Source organism: Ursus arctos, unplaced genomic scaffold (assembly GCF_023065955.2).
Source record: "Ursus arctos isolate Adak ecotype North America unplaced genomic scaffold, UrsArc2.0 scaffold_16, whole genome shotgun sequence".
In the NCBI taxonomy this organism is placed as follows: Eukaryota; Metazoa; Chordata; class Mammalia; order Carnivora; family Ursidae; genus Ursus; species Ursus arctos.
The window spans coordinates 49,647,388-49,673,666 of NW_026622830.1; the positions used below are offsets into that span (position 1 = coordinate 49,647,388).

The window sequence follows — 26,279 nt, forward strand, 5'->3', positions numbered from 1 at the left end:
GCTTCCCCGGACTCGGCCACCACATGCGCGCTCAGTCCCTCGCAGTCCTGAATGCCCGGCGCGACTGTCCGGCGCGGTCTCGGGAGCGTAGCCCTGTGGCTTGCTGGGCATGCGCGGAGCGCCGGGCGCATGCCCGGTCCTGGGCGGGGGGGGGGGGCGGAAGCTCGGCGCGGGGACGCGGCCGGGCGCGCGCCTTGGCGGTGAAGCCCGCCTCAGCCGGTCGCCGCGCATGCGCGACCTGCGCCGACGCAGCACGCCCTGAGGGCGCAATCCCCCCGCCGCCGCCGCCGCCAGCCCGCCGCCGCCGCCGCCGCCGCCAGCCCGCCGCCGCCGCCGCCGCCGCAGGGACCGCTGTGCGCCCGCGGCGTGAGGCGTGGGAGGGAGCACCGCCTGTCGGTTCGCGGCGCCGCCTCGGAGTGGTCTGCCCTCGCCTCCCGGCGCCCCGCGCGGTCTGAGTGAGTGCGGGCCTGGGGAGGGGGCCGGGACGCGGGCGGGCGGGCCGGCTCCTGGAGCTGGGGGTTGGCAGAGCCTAGCGGGGCCAACCAGCCGGTCCGCGCGGCGGATATGGCGGAGACGGGCCCCTCCCGCGCGGGGCTCGGGAGGCCGAGGATGTGGGGAGGCTGGTGAAGTGGGGAGGACGAGGGAGGGGGCCCCGGGAGGACGGCGCTGTGGGGAGGACTGGGGCGCGGGCGGGTCGGGAGATGTGGGGCGGACTGGGGGGTCTCCGGGAGGACGGGGGGGACACGAGAGGCCAGGGAAGGGGGACGAGGGGGCGGGTTCTGGGAGAACGGCGCTGGGTGGAGGACGGACTTGTGGGGAGGTCGGTGGGCTCTGGCAGGCCTGGGGACGAGGGGAGGCCGGGGGCTCGGGTAAACGGGGAGGTTTGGGGGACATGAGAAGGCCTGGGGGGGTTCGTGAAAGATGGGGAGGTTGGTGGATTCGGGGGTCTCGGAGAGACGGAGGGGCTCGAGGCCGGAGCGCACAGGGAGGCCGGAGGCTTGGGGAGGCCAGCAGGCTTCCTTGGGAGCCGGCCAATTGCCTCAAAAACAAAAGGGGGGAGAGAGGAAGGAGGAGGAAGAGGGAAATCCTTGGGGACCTGGAGGGGGGGCGGGGGAATAGCCCTGACCCTATATGGGGACTCACTGGCCCTCAGGGAAGGGCGGGCTTCGCACCCGGGTCCGCGCGGGCTCCTTCCCCGCAGCTGGCGCGCAACTTGCTGTGGCCCTGTGGTTTTCGGGGCGAAAGCCCTGGAGACCTCGTTGATTCATTGTGCCTCCAAGTTTACCCCTCTTCCCAACCCAGCCCCCAGCTCTGCTGCTGGCTTAGGTGGAAGAAGGACTTGCTGTTTCTTTCTCTCTCCTTTCCTTTCTTTTCTCAGGAGGAGGAGTGTGTGTGTGTGTTACTTGGTTTTATTTAATTGGAGGATTTAGCTTAATGCACTAAGGGTAAAAAGAAATTTTTTTTAAGTCATTTCAACAGTGTCTCATTCTTGCATAGTTAGCCTGCAGCTGGGTTTTTGGCAGTGAGACTAAGATAATAGTAATGTAGTAATTATGGGAACTGGTTGAAATACATTCAAGGAAGGCGGTGTAAGGATTTGGGGATCTGTACTTAAGACGACCAACGCTGGGATTCTTAGGTAGAATGTTGGGATTTTCTCTTCTTCAAAAGGAGTAATTCTAAAGTACTAGAAAGCTGGTGTCCTGATACCCAAGCCGGCACTCTTTTCATATTACGCAATGCGTACAATGTCAAGCAAGTGTCATCAGGTCTTGGGTTCCATATCCATTAGTGATAGCCAGACTATTAAAGTTCTATAAGCCCCTGGTGAACTTTTCATCTTTTGGGGAGAATGAGGATATAGGAGAAATATTTGTTTTCTCAGGTGTGAAAAAAAGTTGTAACTCTTTAAAGGCAAGCAAGGCCCATATGTCTTTGAATTTTAGTTCTCCGGAAGGATAGCAGGTATGTGTAGTAGATACTCAGTAACCAAATAAATGCAAAAAAATAAAAAAAAACCTTTGCTTTTGTGTATACCCTTGTAGCAGGCGTTGTACTGGACTCTGCAGGGTGATAACTGGATGAGAAATGATCCTCTCCAAAGGTCTTTGCAGCCGAGGGAGGGAGACAGAGAAGTCGGTCAGTGATGATGGTACAGTGGGTAAGTCCTGTGATAGAGGTGCGCCCAGGGCATTATGACGGGTACTCATCTTTCTTCAGTCCCCCACATTCTTAACCCTTTTTATACCTATTGTAATTACCCCCTACCCCAGACCTATTTTCCCCATACCTTCCAGTAGCCTCTTAGTAATTTTTCTTCATGGTCATACAGACTCATCTCTTCACATTTGATTTCTGGCTTACAGTTTCCTGGAGATCTCCGTTCTCTTCTTTTCTGAGCTGCTTGCTCCTTTGGTCTTTTCTTGTGTTGTCCCTGGATGTTCCTTTGTTCTCATCGTTTGGCTTTTGTCCAGAGTTGGATTTTATGTTTGTGGCAACTCTTGTCTTTGTCTTTCTTCACTGACTTCTTCCTTTTGGTGGTGTTAATTACTTTAAAAAGATAGTACAGTGTTTTTGGACAAGTTGAAGACAGCCTTCAGCATGCCCTCCTCTTGAGCAACACTGCTCCGGCTTGGACTTGTTTCCCTCTCTCCTGGTACACAGCCACCATTCTGGAATCTCCCTTCATCGTCGTCCTGGGGATTCCCTTATCCCTTCTAATGGAAGCTCATGCCTTGCTCATTTTTTGTTGATGCTCGTGTTTTGGTGGAAGACTTTCTCCAGGGGCTTTCTGACATAGGATGCTTAGGAGGCCAACCTTTTGGGACCATGCATGATTGAAACTTGATTGATGGTTTCGCTGGGTATAGAGTTCTGTATTGGAATTCATTTTTGTTCATAAATTCAAAGATTGCTCCATTGCCTTCTTGTTTTCATGTTACTGTTTTAGAATTCAGAAACTATTCTCATTTTTCCTTTGTATGTAACTTGTTTCCCCTCCCATCTTTAGACGCTTGTAGGAGTTTTACAATTTGTCCAAGTCTTTTGAAATATCGTGATGGTGTACCTTGTGTGGTCGGTTTTCATCCACTGTGCTGCATATTCAGCGGGTCCCTTCATTCTGGCAACTGGGAGTTTTTAGTTCTGGGAATACTCTTTGGCATTACTGTGCTGAGGTTTTCTCTCTTGCTTTTCCTTATTTTGTTTTTCTGGAAGTCTTATTATCCGGAACTTGGCTGTCCTGGGCAAAGGTTGTAATTATCTTAATACCCTTTTCTTCTTCTTCTTCCTTCCTTTGCTCCTCCTTTTCTGCCTTTTTTTTGGGGGGGGGGTGTCTCTTTATTCTCTGTTCAGGGAGATGACTTCAGTTTGACTTAACCTTTTCTTTAGTTTATTATTTCTGATTTCAGAAAGGTTCTTTAGATTTCCAAGAGCTCTTTTTCTATTTTTCTAGAAGAACATCCTGTTTTTCTTTGTTGATTGCAGTGTTGTCTTACCTTTATATTATTGATAGTTTGTATAGTCTCTGTTTCTTTTAGGTTGTTTCCTTCCTTCTCCTGTCTGACGTGGTGGGGCCCTTTGACTTTTACATCAGGGTATTCTGGGTGGGCCATGTGTTGGGGGTCCCCAGGGTTAGTATCTTTAGATCTGTCTTTTGGAGCTGATCAGATTCCCCAGAAATATTCTCCAGTCCCTTTCCGGCACAATTCTGACTTCAGAATCTGGAAGCCAGCAGTGTGCGTGTGTGGTCTGTTGTAGGAGAGCTGGAGAATTCACTGTTCACTGTATATACAGTCATTAAGTCCAGCTCTGTTCAGTGCAGCTGGGCAGGGTGACTTCAGTCCATAGATGCCTCTACTTTTCCGGGGAATGCCCCCTCCCATCTTCTTTCAGAGTGAGGGGGTGTCACGTTGTGCCCGGCGTTGAGGTTCTGGTTTCAGCTTCCATGGCCTTCCCTGGCTCCTCTGTATTTGGGGCTATGCCTTCTTTATCCCCGTTCTGTCTACACTGCTGCTGCCACTTCTGGTCTTCTAGGACACTGCTGTGCAAGTGTAAGTGGTTTCCGTGTGTTCCACTGCTGAATTAGGACCTGGCTTTCTTGGGCCTGCTGCCTCATTTACTCTACTTCAGTCTTTTATAGTTTCTGTCTCCTCCAGGTTTCTTCTTTTTACTTTTTTGTTTGGGTCTCAATCTTCCATGTTAGAAGATTTCCCCAGTACTTCAAAAATCTTGGCTTTTTTCTCCTTTCAGTTCTCCCTGTGCTGTTTCAAACATTTTTTAAAAAGATTTTATTTATTTACTTATTTGAGGGAGTGAGTGTATGCACAGGAGAGAGAGCAGAGAGCACAAACGGGGAGGGGCAGAGGAAGAGAGAGAAGCAGACTCCCTGTTGAGCAGGGAGCCTGACCTGGGGCTCCATCCCTGGACCCTGAGATCATGACCTGAGCTGAAGGCAGATGCTTAACAGACTGAGCCACCCAGGCGCCCCTGTTTAGAACATTTTTAAAAAATATCTCTTTAGTATAGTTTTGATGGAAGGCAGTGGAACAGATGTCTATACTCTGTCATTGTATCGTGCACTTATTAGCCAACCACACCCTGTTAATTTATGATTTTTGATATGTTTGAATAGTTTCCAGTTGCTACACATGTATTTCTTTTCTTTTCTTTTTTTTTTTTTAAGATTTTATTTATTTATTTGACAGAGAGAGATACCAGTGAGAGAGGAGACACAGGCAGGGGGAGTGGGAGAGGAAGAAGCAGGCTCCCAGCGTAGGAGCCTGAGGTGGGGCTCGATCCCAGGACTCTGGGATCACGCCCTGAGCCGAAGGCACACGCTTAACGACTGAGCCACCCAGGCGCTCCTTCCTGTGTGTTTCTTAAGTAGAAATAGGTTTGAAGACAGGGACGTGGTGCCCTCTTCTCACCCCTCATCCCAGGCATTGCCCAGTAGGCTTGCGTGGGAGGTGATGGAACTGGCTGAGGGGTGAGTTCAGTAGAGCTTCAAGAAGTGAAAGGAAGGGGGTTTTAATGCGCATGTTGTCTCTCCTTGTCAGGTTCTCTGAGGACTATGGAAAGAGGAAAGAGAAACCGGGAGCATTTCCTTTAAACCCACGTTTGATTTCTTCACAGAGTTATCGTGGCCTTCAGAACTGTGAGTATAATTCTCTTGCTACATTTGTGTTTTGGTTTTTTCTTTTGTTTTGATTTTTCTTTCATCTGTCTTAAGGTTTCTTTGACGTATACTAGAAACAAATAAAAGCTAGTTGATTTTGCAGAGTAGGTGAGGGAAGAAATATTAGTTGTTTAGTGCCTTTTATGTGTGGAGAGAGGCAGGCAGGATGACAGTGCTGTCCCTGATAGTTGTGACAGTAGCAGCATGTGCCCTAGAAGAGTGGCCCAACAGGGTCAGCCCTGGGCCATCCAGCTCCTCAGTGAGTCTCTGGCAGTAATCCCGTGAATGAGGCTACCCTTCGCCCCTGTTTCACATTTGCATAACTGAAACAGAGGTTAAAGGTTACTAAGTTAGTAAAAAGCAAAGCTGGGATTCAGACTCAGTATGGCTTTGGAGCCTGTGCTTTTTACTCGTGTTTTATTCTTACGGGCTCTGGATTCAGATGTTGGCTTGGCTGCTTACTTACTAACTCTTCACTAACTACCGAAACCTAGCTCTCTCTCCATGCCAACTCTTCACTGACTACTTAAACCTAGCTCTTTCCTCTGACAAAGGGTGCTCTCCCAGGGTTGTGGTGGATGCCGTAAGAAATGTGAAATGTGCTCAGCTTTCACAAATGTTAGCAATTGCTATTCGGTGGCAGTTCCCCCACTTTAATGAGAGGAAAACTAAGCCCCAGAGATTGGGTTATTTGTGATTTGTTAATTTGTAACCTTGGCACTTGTGCTGCACTCCACAGTTGGGAGGTTATAGAATTGAGATTCTATTCCAGTTTGTCTTATTTCCAAAGACTGCTCTTTCTGGTAGGCCTAGTGGTAAATCGAGGACAGATCGTTGATAGAAGATTCATCAATCTGTCTTGTGGTATTAGCATTGGTAAGATTTTAGCAATACATTGCTTTGGTGTAAAAGCCCCATAAACTTAGACTTCATGGATTCAGAATTCAGAATCATTATAATTACGTTGTATTTGACTTTGGTAAGTGTCTTTGTCTTAGATGTCCAAGGGGCAGAACCCTGGATTGTTTTTCCATTTCCTTCTGGGGGTCAGTTCACTTTCCTCCTTTGTTCTCCTTTCTCCTCCAAACCCACTTTTGTTTCTGCCAGGATTAGGTATTAGGGAAGGGAAGGAAAATTGTGTCACGAAGTTTCAGTTTCCAAGTAAGGCCTGGAAGTCTTGCTCCTTTTCTCTGATTCCTTCTACCCTTTCTTGGCTACGAGAGGCACCTGTTCTGTGTGCTGTGCCAGGTGTGACTCTGCTGTCTTTTGGAGAAGGCCATGCCCAGCTGTTTACATCCCTTGTCTCCTCCCCACCCTCCCTGCACATTTCGATGTTTCTTCCTGTAACAGTGGGCTATATTTATTGGGTACAAGTCTGTTTCTGCATCTTTAAGGGCAAAGATTTTGTTATTTCGTTTCTGCATGTTTTCTGCTTGACCCATGGGTAGTTTTCACTAAATGCTGGATGAAGTAGTGTTTAATGCTTGCCACAAAATAAGTTCTCTTTTCTTAGTGGATCCAAACAAGAGGGAGAATATCAAGTATAACTTTTCATCAGCATTAGCTATTAAAAATCGTTCGTCATGGTAGAGCCCAAGACAGTTTCATATTTAGCAGAAATTACACAAAATTTTTCTTCTTAATGTGATGTGCAGCAGAACGAAGGCCTGACAGGGAACTGAGAGCCCATTCTTGGCTCACTGGAACTTTGAGCACCGGGATATAATCTGCTGCTTCTAGTTTGGCCCTCCCCTCCCCTCCACCCCTGTTTGAAAATATGTAAACCCAGGAAAAATACCTTATAACCAGTGTTTCTATAATTGTTTCCCCCAATTCTGGACAACTGGTGAGGCCACACGAGTAAGCCTGGCTTTGTACAGCATCGACTTAATGGTGTTCCTCTGAGATCCGGGGCCCTTGATGTACCTGAGTGCCCTGGTCCACTTAAGCCCCTGCAGGATGGATCAGGTTCTTGGTTCCTGATTTGTTTTGGGGTGTTGCATTCTTAAGGCAGAACTTGGGATGGAGGTGTTTTACAATCAGAATTCTAGGAAAGCAAAGCAAAGTTTTGGAGGAGTTGAATTGCTGAAATATGTATGGAGATTATTTTCAGGGTTAATGGGGTGTGGGGAGGCAGTAGACAGAAAGGAAGGTTGCCCGGAGACCTATCTGAAACCCCCCATTTGGAGAATAAAGATAGGTTATTTAGCGTCAGGGCAGCTGAGAACAATCGACATAGATTGAACTGTGAGGTTCTGGGGCTGTTTGTCTAAACAAAGAGTCGCTAGGGTAAGGCGGTGCTGGCTGTCGGCTCCGGAGGGCAGCTGTCCCTCCCTCAGTGTTGAGCCCTGAGATTCGGCTGAGGTTTGAAAGGCTAGTGTGTTGGGAATAGACACTGGTGGTGGGGGTTGGAGGGTGGGGGAGAGTAGAGGACAGCCAGGAGATTGTCGGCACGCTGTTCAGGGAACCAGGTGAGCAGCAGCGGAGGCTGGGATTGGAGCAGGAAAACGAGGTGGTGAGAAGCAGTTGGGCCTTGGATGTATTTCAAAGGCAGAACCAGTAGGATTTGCTGACAGATTGGATAAGGGGTGTGAGGGCAAAGGGAGGAGTTGAGTTGACTAGAAGGCTCTTGGCTTGGGCAACTAGATGGGGGGAAGGCTGTGGGTGGAACTTGGTTTAGAGGGGCAGATGGGGAGCTCACTGTAGGCATTTTAAGTTTGTGATTCTGTTCGGGATCCAAGTAGAGATGTCATGTAGGCAGTTGTAAATAGGCATTTGGAGCTTGGAAGAGAAGTCTGAGCTGGAAGTGGCCATGAAAACGCAGTGACGGTCTGTGGTCACCGAGGGAGTGAGCACAGAGAAGACAAGCAAGCCTGAGCCTCGGGTCACTCTGCCATCGAGTGCTCAAGGATGAACATGAGCAGTGTTTGGCACAGAGCAGGTGTGAAGAAGACCACAAGCACTGGCACCATGGGAAGAAGGGAAGAAGTGTCCAGGAGGAGGATGTGATCAACTCTCTGAAGTGTCAGGAAAGGTCATGATGAGGACTGAGGTTTGGCCTTCGGGTGTGGCGACTTGGAGGACACTCTGGCAAGTGCTCGGCGCAGTGTGGGGGCGTGGTCAGAATGAAAGCCCGCCTGGACGGTGGTGTGAAGGGGGAGAGGGTAGTGAGACAGATTGCATCTGGGTGACTTAGGTCCAGGGAGTACGGTCATCCTCACACTTACTCGCCGTCTGGGTGCAGAGCAACGCAGCCGGGTCCCTGAGGTCCGTGGTGGTGTCTTCATGTCACGGGCGGGGAAAGGTCAGGTTCAGAGCTTACAGTAGCTTTCTCAAGAGTATGGAGCCGGCAGGCTGATGCCAGGTCTCAGGCCATGCACGCTGTCCTTAGCCGCCCTGTGTCCTGAGGGTGGAGAGACACTGTTGAAGGGGGAAAGGGGGTAGCGTGGTTGAAAAGTTGTAGGAAAACGCTTATGTCCTGCTGGAAGTGCTTCTGTTAGAGATTCTGTTTCTTTTTCTTACTTAGAAATTTCACTTCTATCAGAGGGTGGTAGGTGCATGTGTTCAAAAGTAAAAGAGTGTTGAATGATTCATGCAGAACCCAGCGGGCTCCTGTCCTGCCTCCACCATCCACCTCCCAGAGCTGCCTGGAATCCTGCTTATCTGTTTCTTTTAGTATTTCTGTCCACGGTTCCCAGCAATATCTATGTAGAGGCAGGGCCATCGATGCGTCACTTTTAGACAAAGTTACATTTTGAACTCCCATCTTCCCCCACATTTGTAGCACAAATTTTGTTTAGAGCCATAATTTGGTGAATTGTTTTGACTTTGTTAATGTTGCTCACTATTGAGCTGGTGAATGTAGCATGATTATATTCCCTTTTAGTTCAACTTTTTGTTTTCCTGTTTTCTTGAGCTTAACAGTTGCCACTTTTTTTTTTTTTTCTGTTTGCTTGATATTCTTAAGAGTTCTCACTCTCCCTGACAGTAAGGCCTCTTAATAAAATTTGCCATCTGCTCATGTGTATTCCTTCTGTCTTCACCCCCAGGGACATCTGTTTTCTTGCATGCTGGACAGGTTACTCTCCCATGGTAGCAGGGTTGAGGTGCGTAGGGCAGATCCTGCAGGACTAGGCGAGACCAGGTAGAGAATCGTGATGGGGAAGACAGTGATGGGGAGCTCAGAGGGAGGGGGACGGTGTCCTCCTGAGGGAGCAGGTCCGGGCATGGTGAGTGGGGCTCGCGGTAGTTGGGGAAAGGCATTCCAGGTGGAGAAGGTGAGAAAAAGCAGAGCGGGACGAGATCGGTTACTTTTTGTTAACCTACAAAGCCTGTATTGTGGCGCCTCGCTAGGTGGTACATGTTAACTTAGTTACTGACTCTTCCTTTAAGACCTTTAAATAGATTTCCATGGAAAATGTGACATTCAGATCGTTAAACATCTGTCGTAAATTTTTTATTTTTTGAAAGATTTTATTTTTTAAGTAATCTGTACACCCAGTGTGGGGCTCAAACTTACAACCCCGAGGTCAAGAGTTGTACACTCTACTGACTGAGCCAGCCAGGGGCCCCTGTCATAAATTTTAATATTTTCTTAAAACGTGCGCATAGGATATATCAAGACACTTAAATCGAAGAGATCATCTTAAACTGTTGATTCCATGTATTTGTTCATGGAAACATCTTTATGGACTATCCCGTCACTGAGGCGGCCCAGCCAGTCATCGTGCAGGAGTGACCAGTGCAGCCCCCCGCTGCGGTCGTCAGGCGGGAGCAGGATGAGCGACCACAGGACGTTTCAGAGGCTGCTCTGTGTCTAGCTGGATGCGCAGGATGGTGTGCAGGGAGGCCGCGGTGTTGCGGAGGCGGGCAAGCGCAGCCCTGTCTCCGTGGCCCAGTTAGGGAGGCCCGTCGCGAACTCGGGAACGAGTTGGTGCAGAACCAAGAGTGAGTGGATTGGTTTCTTTTGAGAAGAAGCATCGCGCAGTTTGAAATGCTGAGGCGGGATTATAGGAAATAAAGTCCGTAAGTGCCTTTCAGGACTGCCAACTGCAGGGCACCTTTTACGTAAATGTGCTGCACCTTTTATGTGGGTGCCTGGCTATTCTCATGGACGGTCAGGAGCCTGTGTTTAGTTCAGTGGGTCCGCCGTGTACAAATGTTACCTGCTTCCTGAAGCTTCTGCTTTATGCTCCAGGCTTTGCGCAGGACACCCTTTATCTTGCCAATAGTAGTTACGTTTGTGATTCAGGAATTCTACGTGAGGGAAGTCGTCAGAATTGTGATACCTGCCGTTTATGTGTGTCATTCATCGTGTGTTTTGAGTTGTGTGTAGTGTTTATAATAACAAGGTAGTGATTACTGTCCCCACGCTGTAGAGGAGAGCCCGGAGCCAGGTAACAGTCTGCCCGAGGCTCCACGTGGTGGTGGCAGGCTCTCCTGTTCCTTGACATGAAAGCTTAGCCCTTGCTCTGAAGTGCACGTGGTGCTCCTGTGTGCGGGCTCTGCCTGTGATAGAGAGGGGGAGGGCTGCCGCCCACCGAGCGGTCTGCAGACCCTCAGTATTGTCACGTGCCAGCCGTGCTTCCGCCACGTCGGGATGAGTTGTCACTAGTGTTGCCAACCATTGCACGTGGTTCCCCGTCATTGGTGTTTCTGCTCATACTGAAGAAAGATTATGGATTCATCCCATACTAGTAAAAATGGGAAAATAGGTCTGTTTCTGACCCTAGTAGTAGGCAGGCAGCTTTTCCTGTGCTTCTTACACTCTGACTAAGGGGGAGAGAGGATGTTTCTTTCTTTCTACCTGCCTTGGCATATCGTTGCTATCTGCCAGGGGGGAGGGGCAAGTGGGGCGTTGGGAGTGGCGATGGCAAGGAAACATGTTAGATTTGTGTCTCCTGCTCATGAATTCTAAGTGCTTTAACAAAATAGACAAACTTTCCATCATTTCTTCTTTGATAAACTGTCTATTAAAAGGATAGGTGTCTCAGCAAAAAATTCAACTGGAAAAATGGTGAGAAGCTTTGAGTAGATACTTCATCCATTTCCTGTAGATAACAACATGCACACAAAAAGACGCTCCCCGTCATCCCTCATTAGGGAAGTGCCCGTGACAGCTGCAGTGGGTAGCGCTGCAGTCCTGTGAGAATGCCTCCCATTCCCACAAAACAAGGCAGCAGAAGGGGACAGTGCCCAGGTGCAGGGCTGTGGGACAGCTAGAAGTACATCGCGCTTTGCTGGTGGGGATGCAAAGGGTTATAACCACTTTGAAAAAGTAGTTTGGCAGTTTCTTATAAACTTGAATATATACTTTTCATACGATCCAGCAGTCCTACCTGGAGGCCTTTACCGAAGAGACGTGCAAATTTATCTCTACACAAAGGCCTGCATATGATTGCTTATAGCAGCTTTATTCCTATTTACCGAACATGGAGAACAACTCGGAGGTCCGTCAGGTGGGAAATGCGTGAACAGGTTGCGGTGCACCTGTGCGGTGGGGCAGTCCTTGTACAGCAACACAGAGGCACTGACTGCTGACATCCTCAGCAAAACAGGAGCGCGTCCAGAGTGTTCTGTTACGGGCAAACACAGAGCTCTGTACAACTGTGGTTCCCCCCTGATAACATTCGGATAAAGGCAAAACTATGGGAACAGATTGGATCAGTGGTTACCGGGGGCTGAGGCTAGGGGAGGAGAGGACTGAGTACAGGAGGGCGTGAGGGTGCTTCGTGGGTGATGGAAGTAGGCCATGTCTGCCCTGTGATGGTGGTCATACACTGACTGTGTCAGTCAGAACCCAGCGAACAGTGTTTTACTGTATGTAAATTTTACCTCAATAAGCCAAACCCAAAAAAAGGTGGATGACTTATGTATATACACACGCGTAGGTATTACACACACACACAGGCACACACATTTATACCCACGCTTGAGCTCCCTTTTTCTTTCCGGTGGATTAAATTTAATATTTCTGGATTAGGTATCCTGAAAGTTTAAATGAAATAGATTGTAGCACAGACACTTTGTGAAAACATAGGATCTTGGAGTCTTTGGTTGATTTTTATATTCTTATTCACGATCTGAAGGCTTTATAATGTGGTTTGTTTTTGTATAACATGGTTATGTAGTATGGATGTCACGTAATTAGCATAAATAAAAGATGTTTTATCAGTTAAATTATTTTAAGATTCCTTCCATGTTGTTCAAGCTCTTGTAGCTGTGGAGAAAAATAGTTTTACTAGCTTTAAAAATTAATAAAAAATGTTTTCTTTGATTCATGACAAACTTAATTATACAGTCTTCAGCTGTGTCTTTAATCAGCTGTAACTGTAGGGTATGATTATATTTCAAACCGCTAGACCTAAGAATGTACACAGAAAATAATACAAGTTAGCTTCACTAAACGTAAGGCTTCATTGTAGTTGCGAGTCAGGTCTCTTCACAGTATGTATGAGGGTCGCTTGTTATTAGTATGTGGTGCTTTGCGATGCCCTGCAGAGCAGTTGTTCAGCATTTTTTCCTAATAAACCCTTCTTAGCAAAGCCACAACAGTGGGAGGGAAGGGGATTAGAGTGGAAAGTTGTGTATTTACTTTTCATTTAAAAATCAAAATTTGACTATAGACAATAAGAAGGCCATTCATTTAAATGATGAGATCTTCCTTATTTTGCGATCAGAGGATATTGCCGTGTGTGGTTATAATGGAATCTGATACAGTAAGATGCAGTGTAAGAGGCCCTTCCTGAGCTGCTTTATGTTTGCTTATCCCGTGCGCTGCTCTGGGGTCTGGGCGCTGGCTTCACTGTCTCTGGTAACCTTGTCCTCTGAATGGTCATCACGTAGTCAATATGCACTAACGGCCTCCGTGACCGTCGTGTTTGGGAACAGAAGGAGTAGGCTGTTCTGCCTTGCGTTTGTTCTCGTCTGACTGTCCCTGTGTTTTGCTGTGGGAATCTGTGCGCTAACTGGTTTTGAGGGTTTGGCCCCTGCTGGGATGCTTCTTACAACTGGCGACCTTTCCAGCTGCTGTCCGCCAGGTGGCTGTCCTGCTGCAGTTGTCACCGTGCCGCCGCAGGGGCGCTGTGTGCGTCCCAGTGTGAGCGGTGTGTGCTGCTGGACGGCCCGCCCGCGTGGGGGGATGTCTGCGAACAGCTTACAGTGTGACTCGCTGTTCCACTGAGAAGTTGTATTTGTAGAATAGAAGAAAAACGGATGTGAAGCATGAAGTTTGAAAAGTGTTTAACCGTGTTTGTTTTCTCTTGTGGTTCAAAAGGGTACTTAACGGGTCATCTTAAACAAAATGTACTAAAAGATATTAAACTCCTTTGGGGCTTTTCTGGATGACTCAGGATCCTCAGTACGAACACCTGTCATTTTCAGCGTGTGGTGGCCCCGCTTCTGCTATTTTCCTCAATATCAGGCTGTGTGGCAGGCAGCCTCTGAACGCCCTTCCACCACCCTTTCTAATTTGCTACTCCTTGTTTTTGTTGTTGTTGTTGTTTTAAAATGAAGCCTTGTGTGTTTTTATGGAAAAGTTGTAAGTAGTATAGGCAACTTCCAAATACCCTTCACCTAGATTGACCAGTTGTTAACATTTTGTGACATTTGCCTGCATGGCCCCCTCCCCCCACCTCTGGATATAGAAGTACACGTGGCACATTTATTTTCACACACTGGAAGAGAGTAAGTTGCACACTTCACTCCCTTTACTCTTAGGTACTTCAATAAGTATTTACCAAGAACAAGGACTTTTGGGGCGCCTGGGTGGCTCAGCCATTAAGCGTCTGCCTTCGGCTCAGGTGATGATCCCAGGGTCTAGGGATCGAGCCCTGCATCGGGCTGTCTGCTCTGCTGGGAGCCTGCTTCTCTCCTCACACTCCCCCTGCTTGTGTTCTCTCTCTCGCTGTCTCTCTCTGTCAAATAAATAAATAAAATCTTAAAAAAAAAAACAAGGACTTTTTACATAGCCCAAAATAATCAGTATAGTTATCAAATTGGCAAATTTAACATGGGCCATTCTGTAGTTTACAGTCCATATTCACAGTTGCTCTGTTAATTACAGTAGTTTCCCCCCCATACAGGACCCAGTCTAGAATTACATGTGGTATTTATTGATGTTTCTATGGTCTTTTTAGTCTGGATATGTTTCTCAGCCTTTCTCGAGAACATCATGGAGACTGTTCTAATTGTTTTGTAGGTCTTTGTTCCGTTTGGGTTCCTGTGATGTTTTCTCATGATTAAACTCAGATTACGCATTTTGGGGGCCAGGCTATCAGAGAAGTGGTGCTGTGCCTTTCTCAGGGCATCGTATCATTTCTCATATCCATTATTCGTCTCAGGATGGCACATGATGCCGGCTTGTTCTGTTATTGGTGAGGTTAACATCTAGGAATTTGTGGGGCTGCAGATTCTTGGACCCTACTCCTGACCTGCTAAGTCAGAAACTTAGGGCTTGAGTCTATGTTTTTAACAAGCCCAAAAAATGATTTTGATGTATTCTAAAATTTGAGAATTACTGATCTCAGGTGATCAAGTTAGGGCGGCATCTGCCTAGTGTCTGCTCTCTAAAATTAGCATTTATCCTTTGTAATGAATGAGGAAATCTGTAGGGAAATATTTGAGGCTCTGTGACCTTTTGAGCTTTTAAACTGATCGTTTGGCGCCCCCACGGATGATTCTTGCTTGAACTAGTTATTGCTAGGTAGTCGTGCAGTGGGGACGCTGTTCTTCTCACCTGTCAGCTGGCATTCTCCCTTAAGGAGAGTTTCCCCTCCTTTGTTGACTCACTCAGTTGTTCACCCAGTAGTACTTCACGGATTCTTGTTTGATTCAGGGGCTTATAGTCCTTAACTCTCATTCATTTTGATGCTGGAATGCCCCCTGATTTGGTTTTCCAAATCATCTCCTGTGTTGTTTTGACACGTCCCCATTCTTTTCTGAGCACGACCTTCCCTTTTGGCACAGTAAGATACTCTCAGCATTTCCTGTAGTTTCTCTGCCCCTGTGGTGCAATCAGCTATTTCTCCAAGATTCCCTGGTTCCTTTTGGTGGGAGATGGAATTTAGAGGCCGGGATCTGAGTGGGAGGTGTGCTCCTTTGCTGCCAGGTATTACTGCTTCCCAGGGCTTCCTGTGTGTGTGCACGTGCTTGTGCAGCTCTGCTCCAGATGCAAACATCTTGTTGTGTTCGTAGGAGCCGACCAGTCTCCGATCAGTTTCATTGGCTTCCAGTTGATGCATTTTTCTTCCCTTCTCTTCTCTTTCTTTCGCAGTCTCACATGCACCTTTCTACTTCGGTGGTTATTCAAAGGTTGGAGTAGAATGTATTCTCAGATTTGGGGGTTTATCTTGGGGTTCCCCTGCTTCCAGCATACCTCCTTTACATATCAGTTGGTCCTCCAGCCCCCATTTCTTTCTTCTGAGACCTCATGCCAGTAAGACTTTTGCTTTCTGCCACTAGAGCTCGCCCTGGGTTGGGAAGCACGTTTAGTCAGAGGAGCAGCAAACTGGCAGATGTCCTGGGGTAACTCCATTGTTCAGGGGATAGCCTTCACCTCTGGTGTGTGCCTCTGGGCTTCCTGGGTTGTCCTGCCTATGCGCATTTCACTGTCTGCCAGGGATTTGGGCAGTGTATTTATATTCAGCCTTGGAGCTCAGCATTTTGCAGCCCTCTTGTTTCCAAAATTTCCCGCTTAAATTTATAGCCAGTGTGCTGCGCATTAAGGTGGTACGGTAGGGCTGCAGTCCTGCCCTCCCAGAGTTGGGTCTCACAGTATTGCCAGGCAGGAAAGTGACAAACACTCCCTGGTTTGTACCAGATGCAGGGACAGTTCTGACAGTAACTTCTCAAGTGCTTGCCTGCCTTTGGTCATTTTCCAGTTCCTTCAGATGGTTGGTTTTAGTGATTTCGTCTGATTTTTATAATGATCTATGGAAGAAATTGCTCCATTGTCTTCATGTAACCATTTCGGAAGGCTCACTCTCCCTTTTGTCTTATTATTCTTTTCTTCTGAAATCTAGCTTCATCTTTATTTTTGTACCCAACGTTTCATTATGGTAATTTTCAAACAAATGGCAAAGTTGTAAAAATTTATGGTTAACATCCATAGACTCCTCCACCCCCTGGATTTTACCTATCATGTGTTATTATTCTTGCTTTCTCACGTAAATAACCAATTATCCATTTCTCCATATAGTAATCCATTTTATTTTTTAGGCTGTATTTCAAAGTGCAGATATCAGTATACCTCACCCTATGTGTTTCAGCGTGCGTATTGTTTACTAGATAGAGTTCATTGTTTGTTTAGCGTATTTTTCCTTCAGTGTAAAATTTCTATACCAGCTGCACATAACTCAAGTATACATTCACTGAACTGTGGCAAATGCATCCACCTTTGCAACCCAAACACTTATTGAGACATAGACCATTATCATTTCCCCCAAAGGTTCCTTCATGTCCTTAGTATTCACAGTCCCTGCTGCAGCCCCTGCTGCCATTCTCACCCTGACCCCTGACAACTTCTGCGTTCGCCCCCTCAGTTCAGTTCTGCCTGCCCAGGGGTTTCCTGTCCACAGAATCATACTGTGTACATGGTGTATGAGGCTTCGCCCGCCCTTCTCCAAAATGGGGGCAGGTCGGCGCCGGGGACGCTGGGCGCGCTCCCGGCGGAAGCATGGAGGGGGCGGGGCCGGTGGGAGCCCGGCGCTGATTGGCAGGTGCGGCCGACCTGATCCCAGGCGCGGGTCGGTAGAGTCGGGCGCCAAGGCCTGGGGTTGGGATGTGAGGGGCTGCGGGCTCCCGGCAGCAGCTGCTCCTGCGAGTCGCGGCGACTGCAGCGCGGGCGGGCGGGCGGGCGAGGTCCGCGGACGCCGTCGGCGGCTGGCCCTGTGGGCCGCGGGATGAGGAAGCGGAGGGAGCCCGTCGCCTTGGAGCATGAGCGCTGCGCGGCCTCGGGCTCGTCCTCCTCCGGCTCAGCCGCCGCGGCGCTGGACGCCGACTGCCGCCTGAAGAAGAACCTGCGGTGGCGGGCAAGGGGCCGGCAGAGCCGCGCTGCGCCGCGGACGCGGGCATGAAGCGGGCGCTGGGCAGGGGAGGCAGGGCGCAGGGGCGGGGCCCCCTACCTGGCCCGGAGGCAGCCCTTAAGCCCCCCGCCCGCTCCTCCGTAAGTTTCTTGCCTGCAGGAGCGCCCCACGTCTACCCTGCATTCTCTAGTGCCCTCTTCCAGTTCTCCTCCATCCTTTTTCCTCGCCTGGCCCGCTGGTGCCGCCCGTGGGCATCCTTTCCCCAGATAGCTGCCTGCGGGAGGGCCCCCGACTGTCCCCTTTCCTCCCCTGGTGTCCTTTTCTGGCCCTCCGCGGCGCCCAGCCCCGTGCCCTTACCCTTCCCAGGTGAGCCAGTGGTACCCCGTCCTCGACCGGCTGGACCAGCGTCTTTCCCAGGGGCTGGGAGCAGGGGGCAATCACGAACCCACGTTGGAGAGTAGAGGAGGGCGTGGGGGGCGTCCCTTGTGAGGCTCCTGGACGCCTCTCTCGTAAGAGGTGGGACATGGAAAGGCAGGCTCCAGAGCCAGAGAGCGTTCGGATTCTTGGCCTCCGATCTGCATAGAACTCAAAACTGAGCGCCCCTCTTGCTCGGCTGGCGTGTGCCGAAGCTTACCTTTTCCCGGTTTCTCACTTTGGTAATTTTTTCTCGGGTAACTAGTTGTCAGAAGTGGCATTCTCTGCTGGACCTTTGGGGGAATGTTCAGTGGTGTGATGTGGCCAGGGGTACACGGCATCGTCAGCTGTTGGAGGGAAACCTGTCCTTGCTTGTGCAGATGGCTAATGGTGCTTGAAATTGGATTACACTGAGTTGTCTCCTTAGGAATCTCTGTAGAATCTGTAAGTCTTAGTTTTTTTGCGTTCTCTGAATAGGAGATGAATGCATCCAGGTAAAGCTGATTTCAGAATTAAGATAGTGTATTTCACAGGGACAGATCTCTCCATATGCTAGCTTTGTAATTAATCTGGCTGTTCACAGAACGTATCATTCATGGCAAGTTTGAAGTCTGGGTGTTTCACGGTTTTGAACAGGTTAGTATGTAATGTTCTCAGGTGTTGTTGCAGAGTCGTTTCTTTTGGGGTCAACTGGAATGCCCTTAATTGACACTGGCCACTTCAGTGTCAAATATTTATTAAAATGGTCTCTAAAAATATCAGTATCATTGTCTAAAAGACCATGAAATTGAAAATGAATATTTGGATAAATAGAAATATTTATCCAAATAAATAGAAATATTTATCCAAATAGACACTTCAACATTTCAACCTCATTGCTTAAAAGGTTATGAAATTAAACTATAGTTTTCTCTAAGTCAGTGGTTCGCATTCTTGCCAGAAGGGCAGGGACTGACAGTATTTTTTTTCTATAAAATTATCTAGTAACTGGTCAATATCTTTTGTGAAACTAATTCTAGCTTGAATGTACTTTTGTAAACAGGTTTGGCATTACACCTAGATAAGTTTGGGAAGTCTTCCTTTGAAGAAATGAAATTATTACGCACAATAGTGTTTGGAGAAACAGTGCTGGTCTGGCACCTTCCTCAGAAGATGTATTGTATTTCAAAGATACGTTTATTTTCATTTTTGTATCAGGACAAAGACATTCAAGAGGTGCTCATATCCTTTGGAGGAACGAAAGGCTGTTAGGAAATAAAAAGAGAAGCAGACGGCAGGAAAGCCAAATTTATGTGTTACTCTGTGGTTTCCTTCCCTATTTCTTGGAATGTTGTCCTGGTCATTCTTCTCCTTTGTTTTCTTCTTCACCAAGGTCTCTGCCCAACTGTCAAGTCCTCAGAGAGGCCCTCCCAGACCAGCCCATCCAAAATAGACTTCTTGCCACTCCCAACACCCTTATTCTGTTTGCTTTTTTCATCACACGTATCTCTCTTGACCTTGCAATTGTCCGTGTACTTAATTGGCTTTATTGGTTCTCTCCTCCCCTACAATAATGGAACCCCATGAGAGCAGGGGCCTTGTTTCTTGCACTTTTGTGTCTCTAGTGTATGGCCATAGTAGGTGGCGGAAAATACTTATTGAATTAGTATCTCTAGAATAAATTCCTAAGAAGTGAAATTGCTGGGCCACGGAGTGTGTGTTTATAATTTTGAAAGGTGAGGCCAAGGAGTCCTCCAAAGTACTGATGGATACTTTTCCCCAGCAGGTCAGCAGTTACTTCCTTTCCCCCCAATACTGAATATCACCAAATATTTGGATCTTTTTTCTATTTGATTGATGAAAATGACATCTGATTTGTAGCTTTAATTTGCATTTCTAATTGTTAGGTGGCAATTTTTGTGTGTTTTTATAAGCCTGTTGTGTACCTTTGAGTCTCTCAGTACCTGCCTTTGTTTGGGTCCTATTGTGCACATTTTCAAATACACAAAAGTAGGGAAGAGAATATAATGAACCTGGATGTATCCATCACGTCTTTTTAAACAGTTTGCCATGTGTTGCCAATCTTGAATCATTTGTCCCTCTTCCCTCCATTTCTTTGTAGGGTGGGGGACTAGAATGTTTTAAAACAAATGATTTTATTCGTAACTACTTCAGAGTATAACTTGGGAACTGGAACAAATCGAGACTTTTGAAATATATATAACCTCGCTGCTATATTTATCAAAACTTTTTTATATTTATCAAAATTAACAATTTATTGCCTATTACTAATTTAATGTAATATCCAATCTACATACACATTTCTCCAGTTGTCTCAGAAATGTCTTTAAAAGGTTTGTGTAAAAATCCTGTACATTTCTTAAATTTATTTCTAGTTGATCTTTTTTGGTGTTGAAAATAGGACCCTTTCTTATATTACATATTTTTATTATTGTACTTTACTAATTTTTATTTTATTTTATTTATTTATTAGAGAGGAGACAAGTAGGGGGAGTGGTAGGCAGAGGGGGAGGAAGAAGCAGGCTTCCTGCTGAGCAGGGAGCCCCATGCAATGTGGGGCTTGATCCTAGGATCCTGGGATCATGACGTAAGCCCAAGGCAGATGCTTAGCCGACTGAGCCACCCAGGTGCCCCTGTACTTACTGATTTTTCAAGCAGGAACTTATGTCATCATATTGTTTCTAGTAGTTTTTGCAGTTGGTTCTCTTGGATTTTCAGGTATAATATCATATCAGTTACAAATAATAAGAATTTCATTCCATGTTTTTTACTTTTTATGTCTCTTGTTTCTCTTTTTTGGTTGCTTTGTATTTCCAGGACAAGATCAAATACTAAGTAAGAATGATAGTGGGTACGTTGTCTTGTTCCTTACTTCACTGAGAATGCTTTTAGTGTTTCTGCCACACTAGTTATTTTACTAAGGGCTGTGTTGTTGCTATTTGTTTTTTAATCAAAAATGGTTGTTGATTTTATTAAATACTGTTTTAGCATCTGTGAAATTATACAGATGTTCTTCCTTGACCTGTTCATATGAATAATAGTAACAGATTTTATGTTATTGAATCATCGTCCTATTATTGAATCATCAGTGAAAACTCTGTTAGTGTGTAGCCAGATTCTAGTAATATTTTACTGAGTCATTTTACATTGTGATTTGTGAAACCAGTTTGTAATTTTGTTTTTAATGTAATCTTTATCAAGTTGTTTTAGTGCTTTCCTTAGCTTTATTAAAAGCTTTCTCTGCTTTAGCCAGTTTAAATACTCTTGAAATGATCTGTTTCTTTAACTTTGGTGCAATTCCCCAGTAAAACTACCTAAGCTTGGTGCTTTTGGGGCGCCTGGGTGGCTCAGTAGTTAAGCCTCTGCCTTCGGCTCAGGGCGTGATCCCAGCGTTCTGGGCTCAAGCCCCACATCAGGCTCCTCTTCTAGGAGCCTGCTTCTTCCTCTCCTACTCCCCCTGCTTGTGTTCCCTCTCTCACTGGCTGTCTCTCTATGTCAAATTAATAAATAAAATCTTAAAAAAAAAAAAAAAGCTTGGTGCTTTTTTAGATTTTCTATCTCTTTCTGGTTTAGTTTTGGTGATTTATACATTCATAGAAAATCATCTGTTTCATCCAGCTTTTTCCTCTGTATCTGGGGCTGTTATCCCTGTCCTGTTCCCTGATTTTGTGTGCTTATGTTTTTTTCCTTTCTCCCCCTTTCATTTACTTATTTATTTATCTATCTATCTATTTATTTATTTATTTTAATAAAGAATTTTCTTTCTTTTTTTTTTTATTATGTTAGTCACCATACAGTACATCCCTGGTTTCTGATGTAAAGTTCAGTGATTCACTAGTTGCGTATAACACCCAGTGCACCATGCAATACGTGCCCTCCTTACTACCCATCACCGGTCTATCCCATTCCCCCAACCCCCTCCCCTCTGAGGCCCTCAGTTTGTTTCTCAGAGTCCATAGTCTCTCATGCTTCATTACCCCTTCTGATTACCCCCCTTCTTTATCCCTTTCTTCCCCTACCGATCTTCCTAGTTCTTATGTTCCATAGATGAGAGAAATCATATGATAATTGTCTTTTTCTGCTTGACTTATTTCACTTAGCATTATCTCCTCCAGTGCCGTCCATGTTGCAGCAAATGTTGAGAATTCGTTCTTTCTGATAGCTGAGTAATATTCCATTGTATATATGGACCACAGCTTCTTAATCCAGTCAACTGTTGAAGGGCATCTCGGCTCCTTCCACGATTCAGCTATTGTGGACAATGCTGCTATGAACATTGGGGTGCATATGGCCCTTCTCTTCACTACGTCTGTATCTTTGGAGTAAATACCCAGTAGTGCAATGGCTGGGTCATAGGGTAGCTCAATTTTTAACTTTTTAAGGGACCTCCACACTGTTTTCCAGAGTGGCTATACCCACTTGCATTCCCACCAACAATGTAGGAGGGATCCCCTTTCTCCACATCCTCTCCAACACTTGTTGTTTCTTGCCTTGTCAATTTTTGCCATTCTAACTGGTGTAAGGTGGTATCTCAGTGTGGTTTTGATTTGAATTTCCCTGATGGCTAATGATTTTGAACATTTTTTTATGTGTCTGTTAGCCATTGGTATGTCTTCACTGGAAAATGTCTGTTCATATCTTCTGCCTATTTTATGATTTGTTTATTTGATTCTCGCATATTGAGTTTGAGAAGTTTTTGTAGATATTGGATACCAGTCTTTGATCTCTAGCATCATTTGCAAATATATTGTCCTGTTCCGTGGGCTGCCTCTTAGTTTTTTTGACTGTTTCCTTGGCTGTGCAGAAGTTTTTATCTTGATAAAGTCCCACAAGTTCATTTTTTCTTTTGTTTCTCTTGCATTTGGAGATGTGTCATGAAAAAGATTGCTTTGGCCGATGTCCTAGAGGTTGCTGCCTATGTTCTCCTCTAGGATTTTGGTGGATTCCTGTCTCACATCAAGGTCTTTCATCCATTTGGAGTTTATTTTTGTGTGTGGTGTGAGAGAGTGATCAAGTTTCATTCTTTTGCATGTAGATGTCCAATTTTCCCAGCACCATTTATTGAAGAGACTGTCTTTTTCCCACCGGATGTTTTTTCCTGCTTTATCAAAGATTAGTTGCCCAAAGAGCCAAGGGTCCATTTCTGGGTTCTCTATTCTGTTCCATTGGTCTATGTGTCTGTTTTTGTGACGGTACCATGCTGTCTTTGTGATCACAGCTTTGTAGTACAGCTCGAAATCCAGCATTGTGATGCCCCCAGCTTTGTTTTTCCTTTTCAACGGTTCCTTGGTGATTCGAGGCCTTTTCTGCTTGATACAAATTTAAGGACTATTTGTTTCAGTTCTTTGAAAAATGTCCTCGGTATTTTGATCGGGATAGCATTGAAAGTGTAGATTGCTCTGGGTAGCATGGACATTTTAACTATGTTAATTCTTCCGATCCATGAGCATGGAATATTTTTCCATCTTTTTATGTCTTCTTCAATGTCTTTCAAGAGTGATTTATAGTTTCTAGAATATAGATCCTTTATGTCTCTGGTTAAGTTAATTCCAAGGTAACGTATGGTTTTTGGTGCTATTGTAAATGGGATGGATTCCCTCATTTCACTTTCTTCAGTCTCATTGTTCATGTATAGAAATGCAACTGATTTCTGAGCATTGATTTTGTATCCCACCACATTACTGAATTGCTCTATAACTTCTAGAAGTTTGGGGGTGGATTCTTTTGGGTTTTCCATATAGAGTATCATGTCATCTGCGAAGAGAGACAGTTTGACTTCTTCTTTGCCAATTTGGATACCTTTCATCCCTTTTTGTTGTCTGATTGCTGTTGCAAGGACTTCTAGTACTATGTTGAATAATAGTGGCGAGAGTGGGCATCCTTGTCGTGTTCCTGATCTTATGGGAAAGGCTTCCAGCTTTTCCCCATTGAGAATGATATTTGCTGTAGGCTTTTCATAGATGGTTTTATGAGATTGAGGAATGTACCCTCTATCCCTACACTCTGAAGGGTTTTAATCAGGAAAGGATGCTGTATTTTGTCAAATGCTTTTTCTGCATCAATTGAAAGGATCATATGCTTCCTGAGTCTTTTCTTGTTGATTTGATGTATCATGTTGATTGATTTGCGAATGTTGAACCACGCTTGCACCCCAGGTATGAATCCCACTTGGTCATGATGGATAATCCTTTTAATGTACTGTTGGATTCTATTAGCCAGGATCTTGTTGAGGATTTTGGCGTCCATATTCATTAGGGAAATCGGTCTGTCATTCTCCGTTTTGAGGGGGTCTTTGCCTGGTTTGGGGATCAAGGTAATATTGGCCTCATAGAATGAGTTTGGTAGCTTTTCTTCTGTTTCTATTTTTTTGAAATAGCTTTAGGAGAATAGGTATTCTTTCTTCTTTGAATGTTTGGTAGAATTCCCCAGGAAAACCGTCCGGGCCTGGAGTTTTGTTATTTGGAAGGTTGTTTATCACTGACTCAATCTCTTCATAATTAATTGGCCTGTTTAAAAAATCAATTTCTTCCTGTTTCAATCTTGGTAGTTAATAGGTTTCCAGGAAGGCCTCCATCTCTTCCAGATTGCTTAATTTATTGGCATAAAGCTGTTGATAAAAGTTTCTAATAATCCTTCCAATTTCATTGTTGTTGGTTGTGACCTCTCCTTTTTCATTCATAATTTTATTCATTTGGGTCCTTTCTCTATTCTTTTGGATAAGTCTTGCCAGTGGTCTGTCAATTTTATTGATTCTCTCAAAGAACCAGCTTCTAGTTCTGTTGATCTGCTCTACTGTACTCCTGGTTTCTAATTCATTGATATCTGCTCTAATCTTGGTCAGCTGCTTCCTCGTGCATGGATTAGGCCTGTCCCTCTGTTGCTGTTCCAGTTTCTTGAGGTGAGAATATAAAAACTGCATTTTAGATTTTTCTGTTCTTCTGAGTGAGGCTTGGATGGCTATGTATTTCCCCCTTAGGACTGCCTTTGCAGTGTCCCATAGGTTTTGGACCGTTGTGTTTTCATTCTCGTTGGTCTCCATAAATTGTTTAAATTGATTTTTGATTTCCTGGTTTATCGAATCATTCTTGAGCAGGATGGTTCTTAGTCTCCAAGTGTTTGAGTTTCTTCCAAATTTTTCTTTGCGGTTGAGTTCCAATTTCAAAACGTTGTGGTCTGAGAATATGCAGGGAATAATTTCAGTCTTTTGGTATCGGTTGAGACCTGTTTTGTGTCCCAGAACATGGTCTGTTCTTGAGAATGTTCCATGGGCATTAGAATAGAATGAGTATTCTTTGGTTCTGGGGTGTAGTGTTCTATATATATCTATGATGTCCAAATCGTTGAGTATGGCATTCAAAGCTCTTGTTTCTTTCCTGATTTCTTGCTTAGGTGATCTGTCTATTGCTGATAGTGGAGTGTTGAGGTCTCCTACTATTAGTGTATTTTTATCTATATGTCTCTTTATTGTGGTTAAGAGTTGGCTTGTGTATCTTGCTGCTCCCCTGTTGGGGGCATATATATTTATAATTGTCATATCCACTTGTTGCATACATCCTTTAAGAATAATATAGTGCCCTTCTGTGTCTCTAACTATAGTCTTTAGTTTAAAATTCTATCTGTCTGATATGAGAATTGGCTACCCCAGCTTTCTTTTGAGGTCCATTGGCATGAAAGATGGTATTCCATCCCTTTACTTTCAGTCTGAATGTATCTTTAGGTTCAAAATGAGTCTCTTTTAGACAGCAAATGGATGGGTCATGTCTTTTTATCCAATCTGCAACCCTGTGGCGTTTTATGGGAGCATTTAGGCCATTTACATTGAGCCTGATTATTGAGAGATATGATTTTAGTGATGCCATGTTGCCAGTAAAGTCTTTGTTTCTATCGGTTGTGACTTTCTGTTCTGTATCACTCTTGGGGCCTTTTTACCTTTATAGAACCCCCCTTAGGATCTCGTGTAGGGCTAGTTTCACGGTTACGAAATTGGTCAATGACTGGCGATTCTGGAAGGTCTTTATTTCTCCATCAATTCTGAATGACAGCCTTGCTGGATAAAGGATCCTTGGCTGCATGTTTTTCTCTGAAAGAGCTTTAAAAATGCCCCCCCAACCCTTTCTCTCATTCCAGGTCTGTGTAGACAGGTCTGACGTAATTCTGATACCTTTGCCTTGGTATGTGAGAAATTTCTTTGCCCTGGCCGCTTTGAATACTGTATCCTTGGATCTAATATTTGCGAAATGCACTATGATGTGACGTGGTTTAGGTTTGTCATGGTTGAGCTTGGGATGGGTTCTCTCTGCCTCTTGGACACAAATGTTTGTTTTCCTTACTAGATTAGGGAAGTTTTCAGCTACAATTTTTGCTTTTCTCCACCCCCTCGGGGATGCCGATGATTCTGACATTGGAACGTTTCGAGTAAGTAATCTCCCGTAACTTACATTCCTGAGCGTGGATTTTTTTGAGTCCAGATTCTGTTTTCACTTTTTCTTCTACTAACCCATCCTCCAATTCGCTGATAACGTTCTTCTGCCTCATTCACCCTGGTCGTCAGAGCCCCTAGTTTTGACTGCATTTAGCTCATAGAAGTTTTAATTTCTGTCAGATTCGCTCTCATTTCCACCCTTAGAGATTCTATATTCTCATTAACATTTTTGTTAATACTTTCT

General features: G+C 45.6%; 2 protein-coding genes across 3 annotated transcripts in view; one reads left to right on the forward strand and one right to left on the reverse strand.

The window, feature by feature from the left end:
- The window catches only part of LOC125281391 (focal adhesion kinase 1-like), a 353,460-nt gene that overhangs the window by 141,085 nt on the left and 186,096 nt on the right, over positions 1-26,279 (reverse strand). The gene's annotated exons all lie outside the window — the stretch shown is intronic.
- The window catches only part of LOC125281409 (ral guanine nucleotide dissociation stimulator-like), a 123,657-nt gene continuing 97,687 nt past the window's right edge, over positions 310-26,279 (forward strand). The window contains exons 1-3 of one of the 2 annotated variants that reach the window (XM_057312747.1): positions 310-455; positions 2,046-2,161; positions 5,058-5,155. The gene's annotated coding sequence lies outside the window, so the exon portion shown is untranslated. The remainder of the gene's footprint in view (positions 456-2,045; positions 2,162-5,057; positions 5,156-26,279) is intronic. The other variant, XR_008959435.1, reaches the window with a different exon arrangement.